This window comes from Petromyzon marinus, chromosome 2 (genome assembly GCF_048934315.1).
Source record: "Petromyzon marinus isolate PM22_M1 ecotype Great Lakes invasive population chromosome 2, UKy_Petmar_22M1.pri1.0, whole genome shotgun sequence".
Taxonomy (NCBI): domain Eukaryota; kingdom Metazoa; phylum Chordata; class Hyperoartia; order Petromyzontiformes; family Petromyzontidae; genus Petromyzon; species Petromyzon marinus.
The window spans coordinates 6,706,915-6,731,581 of record NC_133668.1 but is presented as its reverse complement, the minus strand read 5'-3'; the positions used below and the strand labels follow the sequence as shown (position 1 = coordinate 6,731,581).

The 24,667-nt window shown below is 40.5% G+C and overlaps 1 protein-coding gene across 1 annotated transcript in view; it reads left to right on the top strand.

The window, feature by feature from the left end:
• LOC116948808 (uncharacterized) overlaps positions 1 to 24,667 on the top strand; it is a 65,560-nt gene that overhangs the window by 4,276 nt on the left and 36,617 nt on the right. The window contains exons 2-5 of the mRNA XM_076069223.1: positions 12,035 to 12,078; positions 15,082 to 15,153; positions 15,888 to 15,998; positions 17,418 to 17,501. The gene's annotated coding sequence lies outside the window, so the exon portion shown is untranslated. The remainder of the gene's footprint in view (positions 1 to 12,034; positions 12,079 to 15,081; positions 15,154 to 15,887; positions 15,999 to 17,417; positions 17,502 to 24,667) is intronic.

Below are 24,667 nucleotides of genomic sequence, written 5' to 3'. Positions count from 1 at the left end.
TATAGTGTGTCACTGCCACAGTATAAGTCGAGTGTGAATTACAAGTAAAAATTGAAATTGACACCGGAAAAAGGTGACGTCGTTTTCTTTGACAATTCAAGTGCTTTGCCAATTCAGCTTTATATTGTAGTGCTTCACTTCCTCGTTGCTATCGCGTGATGGAATAGCAACATATATAAATCATGCATTATTATTTACTTTGCCTTTGCACATTGTACGAATGTTTGGCAGTATATTTTTGGTCAGTGGCACGCTCTCATAATTGTTTAAAGGACAGCCGAGCGCAGTATCAGACTCTTCCATTCACACTCCCACGATTTCGCTCTCATTAATCATAGTTTCATGTTATGCTCCACCTGTGTTCAATATAATAATTTTCATTCCCATCCTTAACATTACAAACTTTACACCTGTGATTATGTCCCCCAAGGATTCTGAAATCTATCTGTTTACAGAAATAATAATCAGCTTTTAAAAGAAGATATGCACGGAGGGCTTAGCATTTTGAACAATATTATTTAATATGAACGTAGCAATATAAAATTCACCAGCATACAAAGTGCATGATTACTGTGCCTTCGTCGCATTTAAAAGTAGAATCTTGATACAAATTTAGATGAATATTGGTGTGACATGATAGTGGAAGTTTGCAGCACACTAGGCTAAGATGAAGTACAATACTTTAATAAATAACAAAAATTATTCAATGTTTGTTTACAATATAAGTACAGTGCCTGAATAACCCAACGTCACGATGACACATTCTTTGGCTTAATACGCATGGGATGGGCAGATTTATAGCGCGCTGACATTTTCTTCTGCCTGCCGGTCTTGTTAAATAACAGATGGTTTAAGAGAAATTCCCTCACATTGGCTGGGTAATGTGCGTTTTCGTTCCGGTGCTCATGTCATGATTCACTTGCAAACACTTCAGCTACACTTTGACGTGTGTTTCACTGCTTGCCGTATTGCGGCAGTGCCTTATACTCCCTGACCTATTGCTTGAGCCTTCCCAGATTGGTACGAGAACACATTCCTTTCGTGAAACAGTATTTAAATTGAAATGTGTATTATTATTATTATATTCTTAGCTCTTTCGGTAAAGTCACGTTGAAGGGAAACAATAAAATAATGAAATACATATAAAAAACAATAAAAATTCTCACGACGTTTCGACCATAACGCAAAAAACGGTCATCATCAGGTGTGAAAAACCAAAGGCAAGAAACATTTGAAAGAAGTGGCGGTTTGCATTTATTAAGAAATGTTTATTGTTTTGTGTTTATTTTCACTTATATGTATGCAATTTAAGGGGAATTATTGGTGTGGTGGTTAGCATATTGTCACATTAACTGAGTTCGATTTCTGGCTAAGGCTAACATCATTGCTGAGTGACATATGAACTTGTTCTAGTTGCCCCCATTCATCAACTCGCACTGACCAGAGTGGTCAAGTAAGGTCAAACAACCCAATGACCAACACATCCAGTAGTGCATTGACATAGTCTACATTTGAAGCTGTTGTGACTGCAAGGATTCAATACTCTTTGGTTTTTTCGGTAAAGTCACGTAGGTAAAACAAAATTAACATAAAAGAAAACAACTAAATCAAATCACGACGTTTCGGAGGCAACACAAGCTTCCGTCTTCAGGTGGAACAATCACAGCAAGATAGCTGCATCAAGTGGGGAGCTCTGAGACCCTCGAGATTATATACAGGTTCAGGTGGGGGGGAGGAGTCAAGCAGGGAGTGACGACGGCTTGACTCCTCCCCCCTACCTTAGCCCCGCACGCCGTCATGGCTCCCTGCTTGGCTCCTCCCCCCCCCCCCCCCCACCTTGACCTGTATATAAGCTCGAGGCTCTCAGAGCCTCCCCACTTGATGCAGCTATCTTGCTGTGACTGTTTCACCTGAAGACGGAAGCTTGTGTTGCCTCCGAAACGTGATTTGATTTAGTTGTTTTCTTTAATTTAAATTTTGTTTTACCTACGTGACTTTACCGAAAAAAACAAAGAGCATTGACATATTGCTGTAACATTTGTACTTATTATAATGTGTATTTATGATTGGCAAAAAATTAAACACTACACCTTCACATTTTATGTTAATCTCCTTGCTGTAAAACCAAGCTTAACGTAGAACTTGACATTTTGCAAGCAAATGCAAGTCGGCAGGGTCAGAGTACCAACAATGTTATTTTTCTCGTGAATCCTAGTAGTTGCTGCCAGCCCCGTCACTCTGAAAGACGTTCAGACTCAGGCTTTCACATTCAGTAAGATTAAGTCATGTGCTGCAGCGACTAATGTCTTTTGCTATTTCCCTCTGCTCCATCCATGCCAGGTTACCCACGATGGCTAGACGTTAACTACCTCGCCTGGTATGCAGGAAGTTGTGGGCTCTATTCCGACCAAAAAAAGAGAGCTACGTAGCTCAGTGAGCCTAACCTGGTAAACAAAAAAAAGCTTTTAGTCGTTTTAGACGTGCAGCACCAGTAACTCACCTGACATCGTCACGCAGCCTCTTAAGTCCTTGATGATATTGCATTTCCTAAGTGTTGCTGAGTTGTCAGAACTGGTATTTGTGTAGGGATTTGTGCTGCATTTTCTGTGACTTCTTCTGGCTTCAAACTGTCACACCCAATGAACTCAAAACCCTTTATGGGCAGCCAACGTAAGGCAATGTCTGCGTAAATGTTCTCCTGAGATGTCATTCAAAGCCAGTGTTGCTGAGGAGCCAACGTGGTTCCTTCATCACCCGGTTTGGCTCTTAGTCATCACGGCAGCTGTGGTGATGATGGTTTCATTTTATTTAAGTTACAGATCATCTTTCAACTTAAATGTTTCTTCAGCTGATATGCTGCAAAGCCTCAAAACCGAATTTAATCGCAGGATTACTTTGGCACTGTTAATCTAATATAATTATTGAAAAATTTGTGCTTGTTTAAAAATGTGTGCACGTGCACCACTACCAACGCAACGGCTTCACCAATTAATTTGTTTAATTGTTGGATTCAAATTATTACTTTTGTCATTAAAAATATGTAAAAATGATAGCTTTTCAAGTACTCTTTATACAAAATGTCATCATCACGTCATCATCATTGTGAGCCATAACATATTATACTTTAATTCATAATACTGTACTGTATCTGTTTTATTAATTTCTATAATTACTTAATGGGATCTCCTTTGCCAGTACCAACATATGATAATTGGTTTTTCCTCTTTTTTCTGGCAACAAAACAGGTGTTAAGATGTTAAAACACCAAACTGAAACCTTTTACAAGGAATCATGTCTGCATTAACAATGCTTGTGGTCAGAATGCAAACAAAAAACATAATGTAGTATGTTTAAAAAAAAACATACTCTGATAATATATGCATTCTCCTTGAAACTCATTGGTCCACACCAGAGACAGCTTTCTTTTGAGCCCCGTCTCAAACGTACACGCCTTTTGGCGTCCTCTGGTCTAACACCGTGGTTAATGCAGACATGATTCCGTGTAAAAGGTTTCAGTTTGGTGTTTTAACATCTTAACACCTGTTTTGTTGCCAGAAAAAAAGGGGAAGAACCTGTTATCATCTATAATTATTGTACATGACATAGCACTAAAGTCACGTAGGTATAAAATATAATTTTATTTTATTTATTTTATACCTACGGGACTTTACCGAAAGAACCAAAGAGTATGGATCCCTGCAGTCACGAAAACTTCAAATCTACTGTACTGTAATATACATGAGATGTTTTTTTTTTATCACATTCCTTGTCATGCCAAAAGTATAATTGTGAGTCATTAAAGGGTTGTGATGAGAAACTGCAGTAGCCATAATTATGCAAACTCTTACATGGAATACATTTCAGTTGTAGAGAAGAACGTGGTTTTAAGTAATTATTTATCATCTAGTTATTGGTGGTACTTATATTTTTGTCATACACCAAACTTCACCGATGTTCCTCCTCTCACATTTCAGTGACGAGTGCTATGCCATGTGCAATGATGACGTCGTCCTACACTATTTAAGACCGGAAACAGGTGGATGGCTTCTGGAAAATCACCCGAAAATGCTGGATGTAATTTCCGGCGAAACGTCGTACTCAAATTGTAAATGTTGTGGATTCACTCCTCAAACACACCGGTGGGCTGAAAAAGTAACTAATTGGCGTTTTGTTAACGTGATACATTTCTTCCTGATTGGCCGTGTCGGGGGGTGGAGGGTTGCGACACATTTATACTCACGCGATCTAACCCAAAAAACTTGTATTATTGGTTGCGAAAGCCTACGTGTTAAACTGATGTGCAGAGTGTGGGCTCGGAGGGCTTCATGACGGGGGTGACCCGTAGCAGTCGGGGAGAATTACAAACCCATCCTCTCACTCTCCCTAATGCAGAGACACAGAGAGACGTCCTGGAAGTTTCCAGGAGTTAGTCGCAGGGCCCCCCCCCAGAGAGTTGATAATTATAGCGGCGCTGCATGCAGTCAAAGTTCACACATTATTGCACGACTTTGCATCAGCTTCTCTTCGCATTTCTGCCATCACCGATTCTCTGTCCAGGCTACAGACACGGTTGAGATAAAGTGCCCTGCTATGCGCAGCTTATGGATGAAATGCGCGGGAGTGCCCTTGAACATTTAATGGAAATTACGTGAGCACATTTTCGCAGAAGTAAAAAAATCTATGGAGAGATCATACTCACCCGAATATTGCATGTCCATCATTGCAGCAATTGCTCATGCCTAATTATAGTGAACTATATCTATAATTTCTCTAACTTTCCACAGAACATAGAACTGAGACTACATAACTCGGATGCACCATGTTTTTATCAAATTCCTGCAGTCACAAAAAGCTTTAAGTCACGTTTTTATCAACTTTACTGAAATTAGGTGATTGCACATTTTTACAATATTATTTACTTGAGATCCATGGTCGGGCGGTCTCATATAACAATTACTAGTCTAGCATTCTTTACAACAACATAATATTATGACTTTGTTTATTGTATTGAAGGAAATAATGGATATAAACTTCCTCTGGCACGGCATTTCCGAAACTCCACCATCATTGCCTCTGCTTGAAGCATCCCCACCTGTTCACCAGTACTCCCCATTAAAATGTGTTGTCGGCTGTGACATGTGATGCATCGCATGCCTCTTGATTCGCAAATTTTCAAAAAAGACGGCTTGAGCGTGGAGTTAGAAGTCTTGAGGCCATAGGGTAATTCTGTCAATGGTAAAGGTGAAGCCCTGAAATATCAAACTCATGTGCCTTCACATACGAGTTTTACCTGCTGGGGAAAAAATGACTTCATTAGCTGCATGGGATGTTGTTAAATCACAGTTTTATGGTGACTTGTTTTTCAGATTGCAGATTAGAGGACCTTTTTTTATCAGCCGGCACGGTGATGACCATAGTCTAAATAGAAATCACTGAATTGGTTTTGTCGTTATCCTTCACCCATATTTGAATTATACGAATTAACTACATTGTTAAAATGGATTTACGTCCGTTAGTCAGTCTGTCATTCACAACAGTGTGGAAGAGGAGGTCTGATACCCTCTTGACAGTAGGTTCCATACCCTCTCGAGAGGGTATTGGACCTACTCTTCTCGAGAGGGTATTGGATCTACTCTTCCATACTGACCAGACGTCTTTGAATCGGTGGAAGCACCCAAACATTACCTTGCCACATGCAACCTGCCAATTGACGTGCAGTGACGTACCCATTTATACTTTTAGGTAGACAGGGGTGGGTGACTTTAGGCAACTTGAACCGTTGTTTCAACTGCCGCACCGGGGAAATTGAATAGAACCCATTGATCCAAGTCCAGCGTGCTAACCATATACCACGGCAACACCCGACGATACGTCGTTCGAGAATAGAAATGTGGAATGTTCCCACTTCGAGCTCTCTCCCTTGTTCAAATATCTCGTAATGTATGTTTTTGTATTTTAATCTTAGTTGTCAGGTTGCTTGGCCATTCCCTTTGTTTCCCGACCCACTCCATTGATCCTTCAACAAGACAGAACATTATCATCTTTCCGATTACATGATTATTTTGTAATTTTTCCAGATAAAAAAAAACTAGAATCGTATCCGTAGAATGTAGAGGCAGCGTCAGGAGTGACAAAAAGCTTAATTGAAATTCCTATTGCTATTTAGCTGCAACCATATGAACCGTTTTGACACGTAGGCTTTCGTGACCAATATTATTGATAATACAGGTTTTTTTCTTGGGTTAGGTCATGTAAGTATAAGTGTGTCGTTAACCCGCCACCACCCGACACAGCCAACCAGTAAGGTTGTGTGTTGGAGAGTAAATCCACATCATGTACTATTTGAGTACCGTCACGTTTCGCTGGCAATTACATTGTGGTGTATACCTGGTCCAGAAGGGACATGGGGAAGACATCTGAGGCATAGGAGGGTTTTGGATAAGTCGTGAGTAGGCATTATTAATCATCATGAGTCCATGTGGCATCAGCTTTGAATGCCACCCCCAACACTCACTGAGATCTCGGTCACCTCATCACTGGCCTCCATGCGCACAGTTGCTCACACGAGCTTGCGCGGCCCACTTAGTCGCAAATATTTGATCGCATGCTCCTACTGCGCGCGAACGCACACACGCACTCTTGAATGTCTCACACCTACGCGCTAAATTGTATGAAGTGGCAGCTGTTGGACACATACAGTGGGTATATAACATTTTTTACCATCTAATTTGTGTTGTTTCTTGTTTTTTGTATCGCACCCATCCCGTTATGTTCACTCAATTAGCATACAACGCAATATTAGTATATTATTTACATATCATTTGCATGCACGTTTAATATCTAGGGATTGCATGCACGATACGATGCATGTATCATTGTGAGCATAATTGATTCATCGATGCATTGGTTCTTGCCTAATATCTAGAATTTTCTCCATGCAGCACATACTTATCAATATTTTATTCGAATAGAGCACTTTCACATTGCAATTACAGATGTTTTTTTTACCTCTACAGCATGGGTATATTACACTGCCGTTGTTAATGTGAATTAGGCAGAGTCTGACGCGAGTGGAGCCCTTGAATCGTAATAATAAATCAAACGTGGGCATATTTTAAATCAATCAACTGGGAAATATGCAAAATCTTCCAGGCTACGCCTTGCCCTTTGAAGCCACACACGGCTCAAAGCGCCCAGCGTGCTCTGTGCGCAACGTACTGCCTGCGGTGATTTGCTGCTCTCACATCCTGAGATCGGGTGCGCTCTTGGTGGGAGAGTGGGCGAGGGGCATCAGATCGGTGCAGGGTTCCAAAGTGGCTTTGTCTTTGCAGGTTACACCCATGACATTTACAGAGACTCTCGATCCATCGCGATTTGAAAACAACCATGTTTTGCCACACGTACGCGTGGTTAATGCTGACTTGATGCCTTGCAAAAAGGTATCTATTTGGTGTTTTAACATCTTAACACCTCCTTTTATTTCCAGAAAGGTTCAAGCCTGTTCTTATTTTTGTTCATCAATTTTATTCTGTGTTGCTGTCAAGCATCCTGGGTAATAACTTGTAAAACCGGACCTCTTGTTCCGTGTCTCCACGTGCACATAAAATACCTATTGGCTTTTTAGACCAATAGCCAGTGGCATTTGTTTAAACAAGCAACTTTGGTCCGGTTTTGACTTCAGCCTGACTCCGCTAATGAGACCCAGAAGGTTAAAAGAGTTCGGTGCAGAATCTGTTTGTTAAAACAGGTCCTGCTGGATAATATCGGTCTAGAAAGCCAATGTGGAGTTGCAGAAACCAAGCCCTGGTGTGTATGGTATTGTATCAAGGGTTTTGAAAATTGGTTGAAGTAAAGTTGCCTGTAAGGGACCATATGTCGCCATTATCATTTTTCAGCCCTTTGTCAATCTGTTGGATGAAGACCTCCCCACGCTGTGTTGTTCATGGACGTTGTTGGACCATACTTTCCCACGCTGGTCAGTGCGGGCTGGTGAAGGGCGCGCCCAGGATTGGTTCAGATATCAGCGGCCATTGATGTTAGTCATGGTCAGGAATCAAACTCAAATCGACGGGTTCATCGGGCGGTGTACAAACCGCTGCATTACCGTTGCCTCGTCTGCATATGCATGTTATGCGTTAGGCATGTAACTATTGTAACCATTGACTAAATCCCACCAGCGATTTGTTGAATCATCATGATGCAGGATTGCAAGTCATTTCAAGTTGCACAAAGTTATGAATCCTTCACAAATGCAGAGCAACATCTACTCGATTGGTGTGTAATTTTGTTATGAAATCAGCAACATTATACTTGACTCTTGCTTGTGCAGTTATGCCCTCCTCACAAGGTCAATAAAAAAAAACGAAATATTGATAAGGACATGGCCCTCTGTTTTTGTTTTGAGCCCCCCTGTGAGTTTATCCTTCAATGTTTGCTCTGTTTTGTGCCTTCACACGATAGTTTTGCCCTACGGGGGAGGGGAGGGGGAACAGCTTAATGAGCTGCACGGGATGTTGTTAAATCACAGTTTCATGGTGACTTATTTTTCAGATTGCAGATCAAGGACTTTTATCTGTCAGCATCGTGATGACCATAGTCTAAAGAGAATCACTGAATTGGGTTTGTCGTTATCCTTCACCCATATTTTAATGATGCGAATTATCTACATTGTTAAAACGTAATTTATGTCTGTTAGTCAATCTGTCATTCACAACACTTATTTAAGCAATTTTCATTGTACAAATTCAAGTAAGGGCTCATTTTAACCCTAGGGACTCGAGATTGAACTAATTATTCGGTGATACAGCATTGTAAGTGGAGTGCATAAGCACAAATAACAAATCACATTCATCAATGACACTGTGGTCTTAAATGAAAAATGGAAATAGGAAACATTTGGGACAACGGACCTTCTTCGTAGCATATAGAGGAATTAATAAATCAAGGACTATGGTATTGATGATGAGATATATACAACCTTTGACCTTTCGCAGAGGTAAAATATCGTGTGAAGTTTTTTTCCACAATGCTCATTTTATTGGCTTTTTTTTCCTAAATGAATAACGTGCTTTCACAGTCACTACTTAAGTCAAGAGTTGGAGAACTGAAGAAACATGTGGGGGGAAAAACATCTGGGGGACAAATGGAGTCTTTAATGGCAGGGGAGGGCGTGGAATAAAACCGTGAAATTGCACAAGAATTTTAAAGTACAAAAATAACATGTTCTAACAAGGAGGGCTTCGTGCAGGCAAATGCAACCTGAATTGAATCATTTGCAATACTTTTGTTGGGACTGAGTGGGTGGCTGAGCCACTGGCTTTGTTTCCAATGTAATTTCACAATTGACCACATTAAAAACCTGAGCCCTTTCAATGACCATCACTCATTGAGAGGTGGGTTAAAAGTTAAACCTCTTTTCTATTTATAAGCTTATCAAAGGCACAATATCTGATCTCAATAGGGCAGGAAATTGCTCATTTAGTCGAGCAGAGGACTTCCAGTCATTAGATTATGAGCTCAATTTATAGCAACAATAGTACTGCTTAATTGTCAGCTGTCATATTCATGGGGAATTTACACCACTCGCTGAGCACCATCTACAGGGATTACCACTCCTATGTTTAATGTAATATGGGGACTCACTCTAATGTTTGCAAAAGAGCCGCAAAGTAAAGCTCATCTTATTTTCCTGTGTAGGTTAATGTATCTATTTACAACTAATTTCCCTTCTGAGCTGGGTACCATCGGTATTTGTGAGTTTCATTTTGTTTAAATCCCTGGTGCTTATCGCTTAATATCAGCTGGAGCTATCTAGAGCTGTGTCCTGCAAATATTCCACGTTACATTAAGCCCTGGTACTGACCCTTACCCTGTTACATAGCATGTGTCTTTATACCTTTACATATATCTCTTCACGTGGTGTCTGTTTGGATACTTGCACATGCGGACTGGTAGGGTGATTTATTTCTTATAATGGTACAAATGTTTCAAAAACGACTGTCATTTTGGTAAATCAAGTGTCTTAATACACAAGGGTGAGGGAAAACAGTGAAGCTAAATACTGCAATGCCCAGCTGAGCTACAGGTAAAGGTGCAGCCCTGAAATTATGCACTCACAATACCGCTAGCAGAAGGTTATCCACTCGAGGAAGCTCAAGAGAACCCCTTGCAGATGATGTTTGGCCTACTCTTTCACGCTGGTCTGATATCTCAGAAAGATGTTTGAGTACTAAAACATTTCCACCAGCAGGACCGTGCTCATCGGCTGCTATAAATAAATCTAAACATTCTTTTAGAGTATTTGGCTGCTATATATTTCCACGTGATAAGCCACTTCGTTGAGCTATCATGTGTGGCCAGGTCGCTGATGAAAATGAACTAATAGCTCAGTGAGCTTGGCCCGGTAAAATTTTGTTTTAGTATATTTATCTAGTTATTTATTTACCTTTTCTATACTTTGCACTCCTATTATATTTTGTGTTGTTGTAACTTTCTGACCTGCCCTTATTTGATGTCTGTGACAAAGAGCTTCATAGCTCATTGGATTTTTCCAGAATAACTAAAGATTCTGATCGGCTAACTGTGGTGACAACCCATTTATACCACACAGGAGGCTGGCGGAATTCGAGAAACTTTCCCCATTCTTTCAACTGCCGTGCTGGGAGATCGAATCGAACTGGCGACTGCGTGTTTGCGAATCCAGCGAGCTCACCAATGCACCGCGGCAACATCCGAGCCATAGGAATCGTCCGTAATTAGGACCCTCTCTCGATCCTTTCTGGTGCCGCTGTTCAAACGATAAATTATGCAGCAATATATAAATACAGTAGTATACATTCTACTGTTATTTCTTCACACGGAGTTATGGTTAGTACTGTACATGTGAAACCCTTGACACAATACGATGACCTGAGGCCGTAGACCTATGACCCTGAAGGTGATGTGGGTTCTTTCCCACGCCACTTCCTTCCCATGTTACTTCATTTTAAATACAAATGGACATCATTCCTTTAAGATGCATTCCGCTTGCATGGATTCATATTACTCTATTGAGGATGGTTCATTGACTCAGTACATCTTCATGCAAAAAGCTATACTTGCAAATATTATGGAGACTTTTGACGCTGAGAAAAATGTGAATAGTATGTACTTCAACGAATTTCGCTCACAAGCTTTACCTGAGCCAGGCTAGCTTTTCTAAAACATAGATAACAATCACATTTTTATATAAAAGTAACAATATTTGATAAACCACTCGCCCACTCAGCCAGTCTATGTAGTCTAACGCTATTTAATAGCTTTTAAATTAATGATAAACAACAATTTACTATAACTTACGAGGCCTAACACAACACCTTTGGAGATTAGTTGCTTCTCCCACTGCTTGATTAGCTTTTTCCCCCAGCATGTAAAATGTTTACTCTGCTGGATCGGCTATAAAGAGCCATTTTTCTCCTGCTGTTAAGCCGTCCTGATTGATGCTAAAGAGACTATTGGACTCGCAACTCGTGCATGGTCCTCCAAACATGACTCTCTACGTGGCCTGCAAATCACACCTCGGGAGAAATTCCAATATAAACGATCTCCTTATGTAGCCACCCCATGCCATCAGTGCGCCCCTTGCATCCCATTCTCTATGTAAAGTCATACATTCGTTCATGCCCCAAGGTGCAATTAGCAGTACAGCGAGCATAGTATCGCCCTTTTGGATGATTTACGCCTGTCTCAAAAAAACGCACAGCATTGGTACAAATGTTGTTTTTTAATATAAAGTATTGCTCACTCTGTCGAGGGCAGATAAAGGTTAACTAGATCCGATGCTGCTGTGTTCATTAGCCGCAAGGCATTTTTTATTTTCTACAGATGCAAAGAAATGTAATCACAGGCGCACAATATTGACCTGAGGCCTACTGGATAAATAATGTAACAGCCTTGTATGTATGCTGAATTTCTTTGCACCGTACGTAACCAACTCTGTGCTATTCTATGCCCTGTGTAATTGTGAATTTCTCTGTTACTGTGCCAATTACAACAGGCAGTCCTCTACTTACGATGGAGATGCGTTACGACGACCCCATCGTAAGTCAAAAAATATCGTAAGTCGAAGATGGCCTAGCCTACCCAGGAGTCTTAAAAAATAGTGATAATTTAGCAAAACAGAGCAATTAACAGTACCGTACTGTAGAAACTATAAACTGTATGTATTTATTAATTATAATACTGTATTATATTTTTTTTAAAAACAAGTTACAGTACACGCGCTAACACCGAGAACAACTTAACTCCGTCGACCGCTGTTGAGAGTGAGGCATCAACACACAAGACGGGAGATGCGAACATCCCGGCAGCGTGCGCAACGTTGCCTGCCGCACGAAATTTAAAATATTTTACAATTTTGTCGTATCGCTATCGCCATCGTAACATCGAAATATCGTAAGTCGGACCATCGTAACTCGGGGACTATCTGTATTATAGAATTTGGTTTGTTTATTACTCATTTTATTATATTGAGAATTCCAAACGCGAAACGTGAAAATTCAGGCCGTATTAAGAGATAGCTGGGTGGACTATTGCTCAGCTCAGAAAGTCTCAGACAGGGTCCTCAAAACGCCAGGCCTCATACCTGTTCATAGTTTAATAATGTACAGCTCTTTCTCAATCCTAAGCTGGATGAAGGCCACCCTGATGGAGGTCACAGCCTCGAAACTAACTCAGGGTTTACACAGTGCAGTGCAATTACTGCTTCGCCACCAGTCTCCCCCAGTATAGTTTAGCTATCCACAGGCAGTCCCCGGGAAGGGTTAGGCTTCCCGAGAACGATCCGTAACCCGAATTTTCCGTATATCATAAACTGAACAATTTCCCCCTAAAAATCAACGATAAAATCCCATAGCCAGAAATAGTTGTGCCTCCTCTACTCGATCACTAGTTTTGTTATCTCTCAGTACTGTATCGCGCTCTCGTGCGTTTTCTATCGTTACCTGTTGCGTATCGCTGTACATACGCTCTGCACTTCCCTATGATTCTTACATTTCATTAAATATCTACCCTAACACTACCCACAGTTAAACTAATGGAACATATACTCTATCCAATTGTTTATGAATACCACAAAACATTTTAATATTGTTAACAGAAAGCAGTCACTTTCGAATGTTCGTTTACCGTGCATTAGGCCAGGTTTAGACTTCTCCGATCGCTGTTGACCGAGACCAAAAGCAATCAAAGTATAATTGTGTTAAATAAAGTACATACAATAAATAACTCGTGAAATAAACTTAAAATGAAGAAAACTAGCAATAGAAACAGAGGGGGAAAAATAGTTCTAAGCACAGAAAACAAACACTTAGGTAATGCAGAGCAGCTATTAACCATTGCCTTGGGGAAGATGCTGCCCGCCTTACACCTTGCTCCGCAGTATACCACTTCAACCTCACCGCGCTCCACTACTTACGCTTACGTAACTAACGCAAACATTTCCGATTTTTTTACATGATTTATCAGAGCATTTTCGTAATGTCGGATTTCCATAAGTCGGGTATTCCGCAACCCGGGGACTTACTGTATTTAATTTTCTTTACCAATTATCAAATGTGCAAAAGATTTAGACACTTAATTGGAATTTTATTAGCAGACTGCCAAGTCGACAAAAGCCGGCCAAATAAAACAAATGCAGGCCAAGGTGGACACGATAACTATATTTTTGAAACCCATGGGATAATTTACAGCATGACAGTGTGGTTGGTTGAAGATGAGTTTTAATATACTGCAGACATAATAAGACAAGAGCGTAGACTACCAGATTTATGTGGACATTAAAGAGGGTCTTTATGTGCCATTGTCATGAAAACCAAACATGGGGTATTGCTTGTAGTGGATAAATTCACATTTCACCCTTCACAATACATAACAACATAGCGCTGAGCCAGGACAGAAACCTCTGGGACAAAACTGCTCCATGCAAATATTTCGCACATAGATGATTATGGTGATGGATGATAATTCTATATATAGTTCGATAAAATTATGCTGTTATAAATAGATTTGATCAGTCTTGGGGTCTAATTATTTTCTAAAACCCGTTTAATTTTAATCACAATACTTAATGCAAAGTATAATTTTACATTTTCTCAGTATGCTTTCATTGTCCTCTAAATGTGTGAAACAAATATGACTACTAGAGTAATGTTTGGAATTAAATGGAAGTAAAGTAATCGCATTTAATCTGCATGCTGATTAAATTTGAATGTAATTTAAATAAATATCGCATGCAGTAATATGGGTAGAGGTTGATTTTAATGACGCGACTAAATATGGGAAGATGCCGTCGTGTTCATGGTTAGCACATGGGACGTGTAATCATTCTTCCAGCACAGAAGTTGAAAAAACGAGGCAACTTTCTTAAATCTCCCCACTTTTATCAACACAGCAGTATAAACGAGTACACTAAAACTAAACTATTTTATTTGACCACGGTAAGGCCCATTGAGCTATATGGCTCTTTTTAGTCCACTGGTCACAAATTAAAGCTCAACGAAGTGGCTTATCACGTGGAAATTTATAGCAGCCAAATACTCTAAATGCGTGTTTCTAAATGTGGAGGGAAATACCGGAGGACCTAGAGAAGAATCCACGCGCTCACGGGGAGAGAGACACGCAAACTCCAAATATACAGCAGGCGTCAGGGTCGGGATCGAACCCACGACCTCCTCCATACCAGGCGAGGGAGTTAAACAAACGGCCGGTCACATGTGGTGGAGTGAAGTGTCGGTGCTCCGGCCTCTTGGAAAAGCTTCTGGTCTGAAAGAGGAGGCCAAAATGCCCTTGAGTGGAGGCACCATCTGCCAGTAGTTGTGTGACCAAGAAATTCTAGTGGCTGCACCTTAACTGTTTTGCGTTTAGTTTGTTGTCGTTGCCCCCGCACCTCCGATGAGCACGGTTTGCCACGTACGGTGCAAAAGAAGCTCAGCATACATACACATACTATGGAAGGCAAATGCTCTAGAGTAGTAGTTGTTGCTATTGGTGCTGCTATATCAAACAGCAAGATCATATTGGCCTCTTCCTTTCATTGTTCTGCAGGTGACAGCATTCCAAACCCTGTTCCAGAGACAGACCAAGAACTAAACTGTGTTATCACGGCCAAGATAGAAGGTAAGCCCCGAACACGAGGGAAGACTCTCGACATTCACACCTTTCATAGCTCTAATCTGATAGCCATTTAATCGTGTGGTCATAACTGCTGTGAACATATATATATAACACTCTCTTCAACATTACTGGTTGGAAGCAAAATTTCACAAGAGACCTATATTCGGTCCATATTTTGTGCACAAAATGTAGTTTTATCTTTGTTGATGCCACCAACAAAGATACTGAGATGCCAAAGCCAACATCAGCCTAGTAGCTTAATCCGACAGAATATTGCTTTAACTATTGAACTTAGTCAAATTAATATCCATACACACGAGTAAAAAAACATGTTGTGTCTGCAAGTCCATTGTATAATTGCTAAGATGAAATCAATTGTAAGCTGCAGTAATACTCTATCTCAAATCGGCGGTTTTTCAATCATCAGGCATGGTCAATCCACTACTCAACAAAGACCTCACCATGCTGCCACCATACTTCATGATCCTGCAATGGTTCTTGTAACACTCAGTATATCATTCACCGATTCTTATTAATCGAAGTACATATACAAATATCTACATTTAGTCAATTGTATGTATATTTTTTTATGTTCAATTGCTAAAATGGAATTGCATGCAATAATAAAGTCAAATCTTCTTCAGGCAGCCAATTAGCGTGGCAGCAGAGCATTCTGTTCTGTTTTGTTTACTGTCGGAGCCTAACCGCGTGGTGTGTTTACGGTGTTTTGTTGACAGAAATTTCAGCTCAGATAGTGGAGAAGGCGAAGGCCGGGGCGGTGGCCTTTTTGGTTGGCGAGGGTCAGAAGCAAACGGAGACGGCGTCGGCACACCGGGTAGCGGAAGCTGGTGAGATGACGCGTCACCCCTTGCGACGCACGATCGCACGATCGCAGCAGCAGCAGCACGCGCGCTAACGAGCCAAGATGTTTCATCCTGTGCTGACAAGCGGAGAGTTCTTTTGCTGGTCTACAGAGACATCTGTTATAGGAGGAGAGTGGGCGCGCGCGGATGATGACAATTCGCAATATTAAACTCTTAATTAAAAACGATCGTGGTCATTGGCTAAGAGCGTTGTTTAAATGTTGAAATGCTGGCCAAGAAGCATTAGAATAAACACAATTGGAATTTGGAATAATCATACAGAAGTTGTGACAAGAAACAGTTGATTTTCATGCACAAACCACATATCTTGTATATATCACACTCATTGTCAAGAAAAGCAGATGGGCATTCGCGGGGAATGGCAGATTTAAAAACCGTTCCCCCGATTCTGCCGTGGTGGCGAGATGTTAACTACCTCGCCTAGTATATGAGAGGTCGTGGGTTCAATCCTGACCCTGACGCCTGTATATTTGTAGTTTGCATGTCTCTCTCCCCATGGGCGCGTGGATTTTTCTCCGGGTCCTCCGGTTTTTCCCTCCACATTTATAAACACGCGTTTAGAGTATTTGGTTGCTGCTATAAATTTCCACATTAATAAGCCACTTCGTTGAGCTATCATTTGTGGCCCGGTCGCTTCTCAAAAAGAGCTATACAGCTCTGTGGGACTTACCTGGTAAAATAAAACAAATAAACAAACGCTGAACAAATCTAGTGACGGAATTATTAACACACTTAGAGTTGGAGATTGAACAAATGATTTGGTTAGATGTAAATTTGAGATCGTATCTACACTTGACAGGGGTCAAGAGGATCAACAGTAAGGGCTCTCTTTTCTATCGATAATTTGAGAATAGTTGATGACAAATATTATTACAAACAATTTCTCCCTGATAGCTATAATTCATGTACAGTTAAACTTGTGATGGCAATGCTAAAGTCACTGTAAACTTTAGCGATATATAAGATTAATCTTACAACTGGATATGCTGTGGGCGGTTTTGTGATTTAATATTTTCCACTGTTCTGTGCATTGCATTCAATACCGTTAGGTCTGCGTTAAACGTGTACCTGACGTGTTGATTTGAGTACTTTGTATGAAAATAGTCTGAACACTTTTGCAGTACAGCATGCTTTAGACAGTCGTGGTGCTGTATTTAGAAAGTGCAGATAACAGCCACCATAGAGGCATCTGATGGCAGAATTTCGTTAGGACTGCTGGTGCTGCAACAAAAACAAACAATAAAAAAAGCAAACGCCCAGCTTAGCGAACTCCAGGAGCTAAATTGTGCTGGCGAAACGATCACATTGACAATGAAACATCGCTGTGCTTGCTGTCACAGTAACTGTGTCCACGTTGGCATCTAATTGGCTCATTGTGTGCAGATCACCAACCCTCATCTGCTGGCACTGTCAGTCCACCAGCAGCAAAAGCATCATCAGCAGCATCGCGGGACAAGTCAAAGAAAGGTAGAAATTTGCTCGGAGAAAATCGCACGTCCTTTCAAAAGCCAGTGGCCGTGTGTGGCCGCTTGCGACCGAGGGCAGTTGACATGGGGAGAGTGCCTCGCGAGTAAACGTCTTCTGTGCGGTGACACCAGCTCACACACTGGTGATTGGGTTAAATCCCAGACACAATGGGGATTACATCGAATTGCAGCCATGGTGAATGGGAATAAGTAGCAACTTGAAAACCGTGTGCTGATGACCACTGGATGAACTTTCGTGAGAAGATTGGGTTAATTCAATCAAGTCGTCAATCTTCTGTGCCGTTACGTTGGATAAGAGCTGGGAAGATAGGCATCTCATTTGGAAAAAGGCGTACACACCAGCAAGGCTTATTGCTTTGCGTATTAAAAATGTGCTGGTTGTGTGCAGTACAATGATAATGGAAAATACGGTAGAGAAGGAAAAAAAACCCACAGCTGTTTGTGCAGGGAAAAAAATAACTGAGCATAATGGTAGTGCCATGTGGTCTGAAGTAAAACATCTTACCTTTGATGTTGATCTACATAAGTCCAAATTACAAACCAAGGTTACGGGGGTTTTTCAAGGATTGCAAAACCCCTTGCATCCTGGATTATTTGTCCGTTCAGTATGTTACATAGAGTAGTGGTAATAATAATAATATTATAATACAATTTCTAATGACCGTGACTCCATTTGTGTGCGTAAGTAAGATTCAGATATATGTCTTTGAAGTGTAGAGGCAATGGTAAATTACCCCGCAACAGAATTGATTTCTCCATGGCCACCACTTACGCCTGCATGCGAAACAGCAGCCCCGTTGCTGACACTTTGCAGATCGTTAATGTTTCTCGTACAGTGGCACCATGTGATTGTACAGTCATTGGGGTCCCGAACTCTGCCTCGGGCTTTTTTCAGCAGTGACCCACAACGATTGCAGGTGGCTACATTTACACGAACGCGATGCTGATGCATAATGCATGCCATGCTGCTTCACAGCGGTACCATTCGGAATAACCATCCACCAATTAGTATGCGCCGTGTTGGATGTCAGGAGCATGTCCTCTGCCCGAGCATTCTCCTGCTCAGACGCACTTGTCTCGGGGTGCAGTCCATGTCACAGAAGACTTCAAAACTGTGGTCTTCTTTATAGGGTGAGTAGGTCAACCAATGTTTTCAGATGACTAAACTCAGGTGGTATTAACGGTGATCTGTAGAGTTGCGGGTTAAATATCGTCATTGAAATGCCACCGAATGGTGACTTTAAAGAAATATTTGGTTGGGAAATTCGGCCGGAGAAAATTACCATCTTTTTTTTTATCCCCACCATTCTTGCAATTATGGTCGATACCAGTGTGAATAGATCCACTTTGATACAAATATTTGGCAGGGTCAAGGTGCTCTAAGTCTAGTTTAACATATAGCCTCCGTAAGGCCAATTGATGTATATATTTTTTTAAATACCTGTTTGTTAACGGTCACATCTGGCAAAAGCCAATGTGTGGATATAGATAACGCGTGTCAGATCATTGAGCTCCGTCGTCTGCTCTCTGTTCTGTGTATAAACGAGCATTGCATTAAATTTTGACTTAAAACTTTCGTGACTGCAGGAATTAATATTCTTTGGTTCTTTCGGTAAAGTCAGATAGATAGAAAAATTATAATAAAAATTTAAATTATTTAAAAAATAATGAAAAAAATAAAAAAAACATTAATGTAGACTGTAGCCTGGTTCTTAATCGGAGTGAGTGTACTGGCAGTGTATAATGTAGACTAGCCTGGTTATTACGTTTGGTGAGTGTACTGGCAGTCTATAGTGTATACTGTAGTAATGGTTATTAAGCTGGGTGAGTGTACTGGCAGTCTATAATGTAGACTGTAGCCTGGTTCTTAACTGAAAGAACCAAGAATAAGTCTACATTATAGACTGCCAGTACGCTCACTTAGGTTAAGAACCAGGCTACAGTCTACATTATAGAATGCCAATACGCTCACCAAGCTTAAAAACCAGGCTACAGTCGACATTATAGACTGCCAGTACACTCACCGGGGTTAAGAACCAGGCTACAGTCGACATTATAGACTGCCAGTACACTCACCCAGCTTAATAACCATTACTACAATCTACACTATAGACTGCCAGTTCACTCACCAAACTTAATAACCAGGCTACAGTCTATATTATAGACTGCCAGTACACTCACTCCGATTAAGAACCAGGCTACAGTCTGCATTAATGTTTTTGTTTTGTTTTTTATAGCTAAAAAAATATATATGTATTAACTTTTTTATTATTTTTTTTCTCTTCTATCTACGTGACTTTACCGAAAGAACCAAAGAACATGAGCATTGCATTGTGGGTGAAAGGTATGCGACTTCTGGTGGAAGGGCCTCTGCTAGATGGAGCTCTAGAGCCCTTATGGAAGATATTTGGCCTACTCTTTCATGCTGGCCTGACTCGTCTTGGAAGAGGTTGGAGAACCCACATGTTACCCAACCACATGCAATCTGAGCCCGTCCAATACTAGAGAGAGAGAGAAGAAGCAGAGACACAGAGAGGAATATAATACAATACAGCGTAGATAACAAGCCAACAAAACAGTCAACACTCTACCTGGCTGATTACGTTCCTCTAAGGATTGCTAAATTTAAGAGAGTGTATTATATTCCTCTCTGTGTCTCTGCTTCTTCTCTCTCTACTTATATGTCTGTTTTTTGTGTCTCACTTAACCTATAATTTAGCAATCTTTGAAATAACGTAATCAGCCAGACCATGCGTTGTGTTTTGACCGACCCTCTGTGTTGCATTATATTGCTTCCAAATTTTACTAAATCTTGTTCGATTTGATGTGCTTCTCCATCTCTCTTTGTCTAAGGCCTCGGCACAGAGACCCTATCTCTCTGTGCTCCGTACGTTGTTTCTCTCTTTGTGTCTCTGTGTTAACTCCCTCTACTTAGGTGTCTGTATATATATCTGCGGTTCTGTGTTTCCTCTCTCAAATTTAGCTCTTCTATGCCTGATGACGATTGTTTCCGTTGCAATCGAAACGTCGTATGCTATTATGTAATTTTATTATTTCTTATTTCTACGTGACTTTACCGAAAAAACCAAAGAGTAATTCCTGCAGTCACCAAAGCGACAAATCAAGTTTGACTTTTGCATTGTCGGTGTGGTGTTCACATCGCCACATTAACAACCCAGAGCATTATGTAGCACTCTGAAAAACGTCTTATAACTCGCTAAACTCTTAGTAATTAAAAAGTATCATTTGTATTTATCACATCCATAGCTGCAAGATCCCAACAGTATTAGCAATTACATATTGTTTACATTTAAAGTGTCATAGATAGACCCGTGTTCCTGATTTATATATAAAACTAGCGGGAAGTACCCACCGTTGCCCAGGGGAAAAATATATTTCAAAACTTTTCTTAAAAACAACATATACATACACAAGTACTAAGCTATTGAGAAAGCCCGGCGTTCCGTTTGTCCATTTGTCCATCAACAAATTTATAATAGGTTTGAAGAAGTCCTGAATCTAAAAGTAATAGAAAGTGGCGGGTAAATAGTTGATCTAGAATGTTTCCGAAAATTGTTGACCTCCCCCCCCCCTCAAAAAATTATGTTTACCCCCCTGTAGGCATATATACCTACACACCTTACATACAATAGAGTGGTATCTAGTGACTCTATAGTAGTATCTGGCTCTACAGGAGTATCTATTGACTCTATAGTAGTATTCACTCACAATAGTAGTATCTGCTGATGCTATAGCAGTATCTACTGACAGCAGTATATACTGACTGTACTATTTTACTATACTATTATCTACTGACTCTATAGTAGTATCTACCGACTCTACGGTACTATCTACAAACTCTATAGTAGTTTCTATCGGCGCTATAGTAGTAACTACCGACTATAGTAGTATACACTGACTATACTAGTAACTACTAACTCTATAGTAGTATCTGCTTACTATATAGCAGTATCTATTTACTCTATAGTAGCCTCTACTGACTCCACAGTAGCATCTCCCGACTCTACAGTAGTATCTACTGACTCTACAGTAGTATCTATTGACTCTACAGTAGTATCTACCGACTCTATAGTCGTAACTACTGACTCTATAGTACTATCTAGTGACTCTACAGTAGTTTCTATTGACTGCAGTAGTATCTACCAACTCTATAATATGATATAACGACTCTATAGCAGTAGCTACTAACTCTACAGTAGTATATATAGTAGTATATACAGACTATAGTAATATATACTAACTCTATAGTAGTATCTACCGACTCGATAGCAGTATCTACTATCACTACAGTAGTATGTACTGGCTGTAGTAGTAGCTACTATCACTACACCAGCTTAAAAAACACAGGCTACAGTCTACATTATAGACTGCCAATACACTCACCGAGGTTAAGAACCAGGCTACAGTCTACATTATAGACTGCCAGTACGCTCATGGAGGTTAAGAACCAGGCTACAGTCTACATTATAGACTGCCAGTACACTCACCAAACTTAATAACCAGGCTACAATCTACATTATAAACTGCCAGTACACTCACTCTGATTAAGAACCAGGCAACAGTCTACATTATTGTTTTTTTGTTTATTACTATTTTTTACTATTTTATTCACTTTATTTATTATTCTTTTTCAATCTACGTGACTTTACCGAAAGAACCAAGAATATAGTACTTACTTTAAAGTGCCGTGGTGAGGCCTAGTCTCGTGCAGAGCCCCCGGCCTCGCCTAGATTGCCCAGCCGGCCGAGGTGGCACCTTTGCAGGCTGGGGTTGGGCCGCTACCCTCCCCCACCACCATCCCCCCGCCCGCTCTACAGTAGTTATTTATGGACTATAGTAGTAGCATCTACCGACTCTATAGTAGTAACTGCACACATTGGGGTGGTGAAGGGGATTAGAGGACATGACAGTGTGAAAATTGTACCTCAGTCCTGTATTTTTTTTGCATTTTGCACGCGAATTGAAAAATTCCCCCCTCAACCGATCGCATGTGTGCGTTGCTAGGGGCAACCATGGGTCAGCTTTGTCGCGCATGCGCAGATGCGTGCTTTCGTGCACGCTCAGCGTAGTAATATCATAATTAAGAGTACTAAATTGTTCATGTAACTACTTTAAAGTTGACGGATCCGAAATACGAATAGCGCTGGCTCACCACGGGGCTTATCGCGTGGTACCTGGGTACTTAAAAAATAAGTAAACTCCATGGTTCACGAGTCAAATCCGTCACAAGTTGCGTACCAGACAGACGGACACACAGACAGACACAAAATGACTTTTATAGGTAAGATGTATAGTATGCAGAATATATTCAATCATGAAATGATGCTTCAGTCATTCTCTTCAAAGAGGATGGTGCAATCTTGATTTGAAGAGGATGGTGCAATTTAGTTGAACTACAGACACATTCGCCATTTTTGCACATGCATATATAAACCAGAATGCTGAAAAACGTACAGGCCAACCAACCACAGGGGCAAGCAGGGTTTGGGAAAGGTTTCTCTACCATTTATGGTATTGATACTGTCAATCAGATCCTGAAAAGGACTATCGAATATCAAATACCATAATGCCTTGTTGACTATGAAATGGGATTTGACTCAGTGGAATTACACGTTCGTCCATATGCTAATAAACAAAGGCCTAAATAAAAATAAAGCAAAATGTTTAGAAACATTAAAACTACTTGCAAAAATGTCACGGAACAGCGACACGGAGATTGCCCAAAGAAGTTATTTATCGATACCTTATTCATAGCGGCCACAAATCTCCTAAACGATTGAGTATATTTGTTGGAGGGATACAACTGGAAAGCACAGCAGAGTATGAGCACCTGTGGTAGTTATGGAAGGCGGACTGGAATCAAACTAGTTGAATAAATTGGCAGAAGAGAGCAGGTTGGAGTATTTTTGGAAAACTGAACTCAATAATGAATTGCACCTTACCAGGGAGCCGATGGATAACGTTTTTTTTTTAATTTGTGTATATACCTTGCTACGTCATGGATAAAAAAACTTGGGCATTGTCGAAGAATATAGGATAAAAGCTGAAGAGTGTATTAAGTTTGGAGATGTCGAAGTTTAGAACTGTTACCATTAGAGACAGGAAGCGGAACTCATGGGTTAGGGTACAAATGCTAATTAGAGACATCATACTCACTGTGGTGAGAAGAGACATCATACTGTGGTGAGTAGAGACATCATACTCACTGTGGTGAGTATAGACATCATACTCACTGTGGTGAGTAGAGACATCATACTCACTGTGGTGAGTATAGACATCATACTCACTGTGGTGAGTAGAGACATCATACTCACTGTGGTGAGTATAGACATCATACTCACTGTGGTGAGTATAGACATCATACTCACTGTGGTGAGTAGAGACATCATACTCACTGTGGTGAGTAAAGACATCATACTCACTGTGGTGAGTATAGACATCATACTCACTGTGGTGAGTATAGACATCATACTCACTGTGGTGAGTATAGACATCATACTCACTGTGGTGAGTAGAGACATCATACTCACTATGGTGAGTAAAGACATCATACTCACTGTGGTGAGTATAGACATCATACTCACTGTGGTGAGTATAGACATCATACTCACTGTGGTGAGTAGAGACATCATACTCACTGTGGTGAGTAGAGACATCATACTCACTGTGGTGCACCGGGAAGATAGTCGGTGTTTAAGGCTCATGATGGATTGGCAGCCAAAGGAGGCAACGTTGATTTTTTTTATGATGAAGATTACAGTACTTAAAACTAAAAGTTTAAATTAGTACATAAACATTAAATGTACACTGCTATACTTCTTTCGTACCATACTGTACATAGACAATCGTGCTAATCGAAGGTGCTGGACGATTATGTAGCACATACTTGAATCTTTATTTGGGTTTATCTTGTCAGAAACGTCATTATATTCAGTGACATGTCTGTGTGACAAAAGACGTCATCGTAATGTGCAGGTAGTACTGCATGTACCTTTAATTCTAGTGAACACCATTCACTAACATTTATTACATTTAGTTTGTATGCGTTGAGAACAAGGTTTTATTGTGTGATGCCGCTTCTACTCTTTAACATTTCTAATCAAGCTTCAACTAACTCCTGTGAAA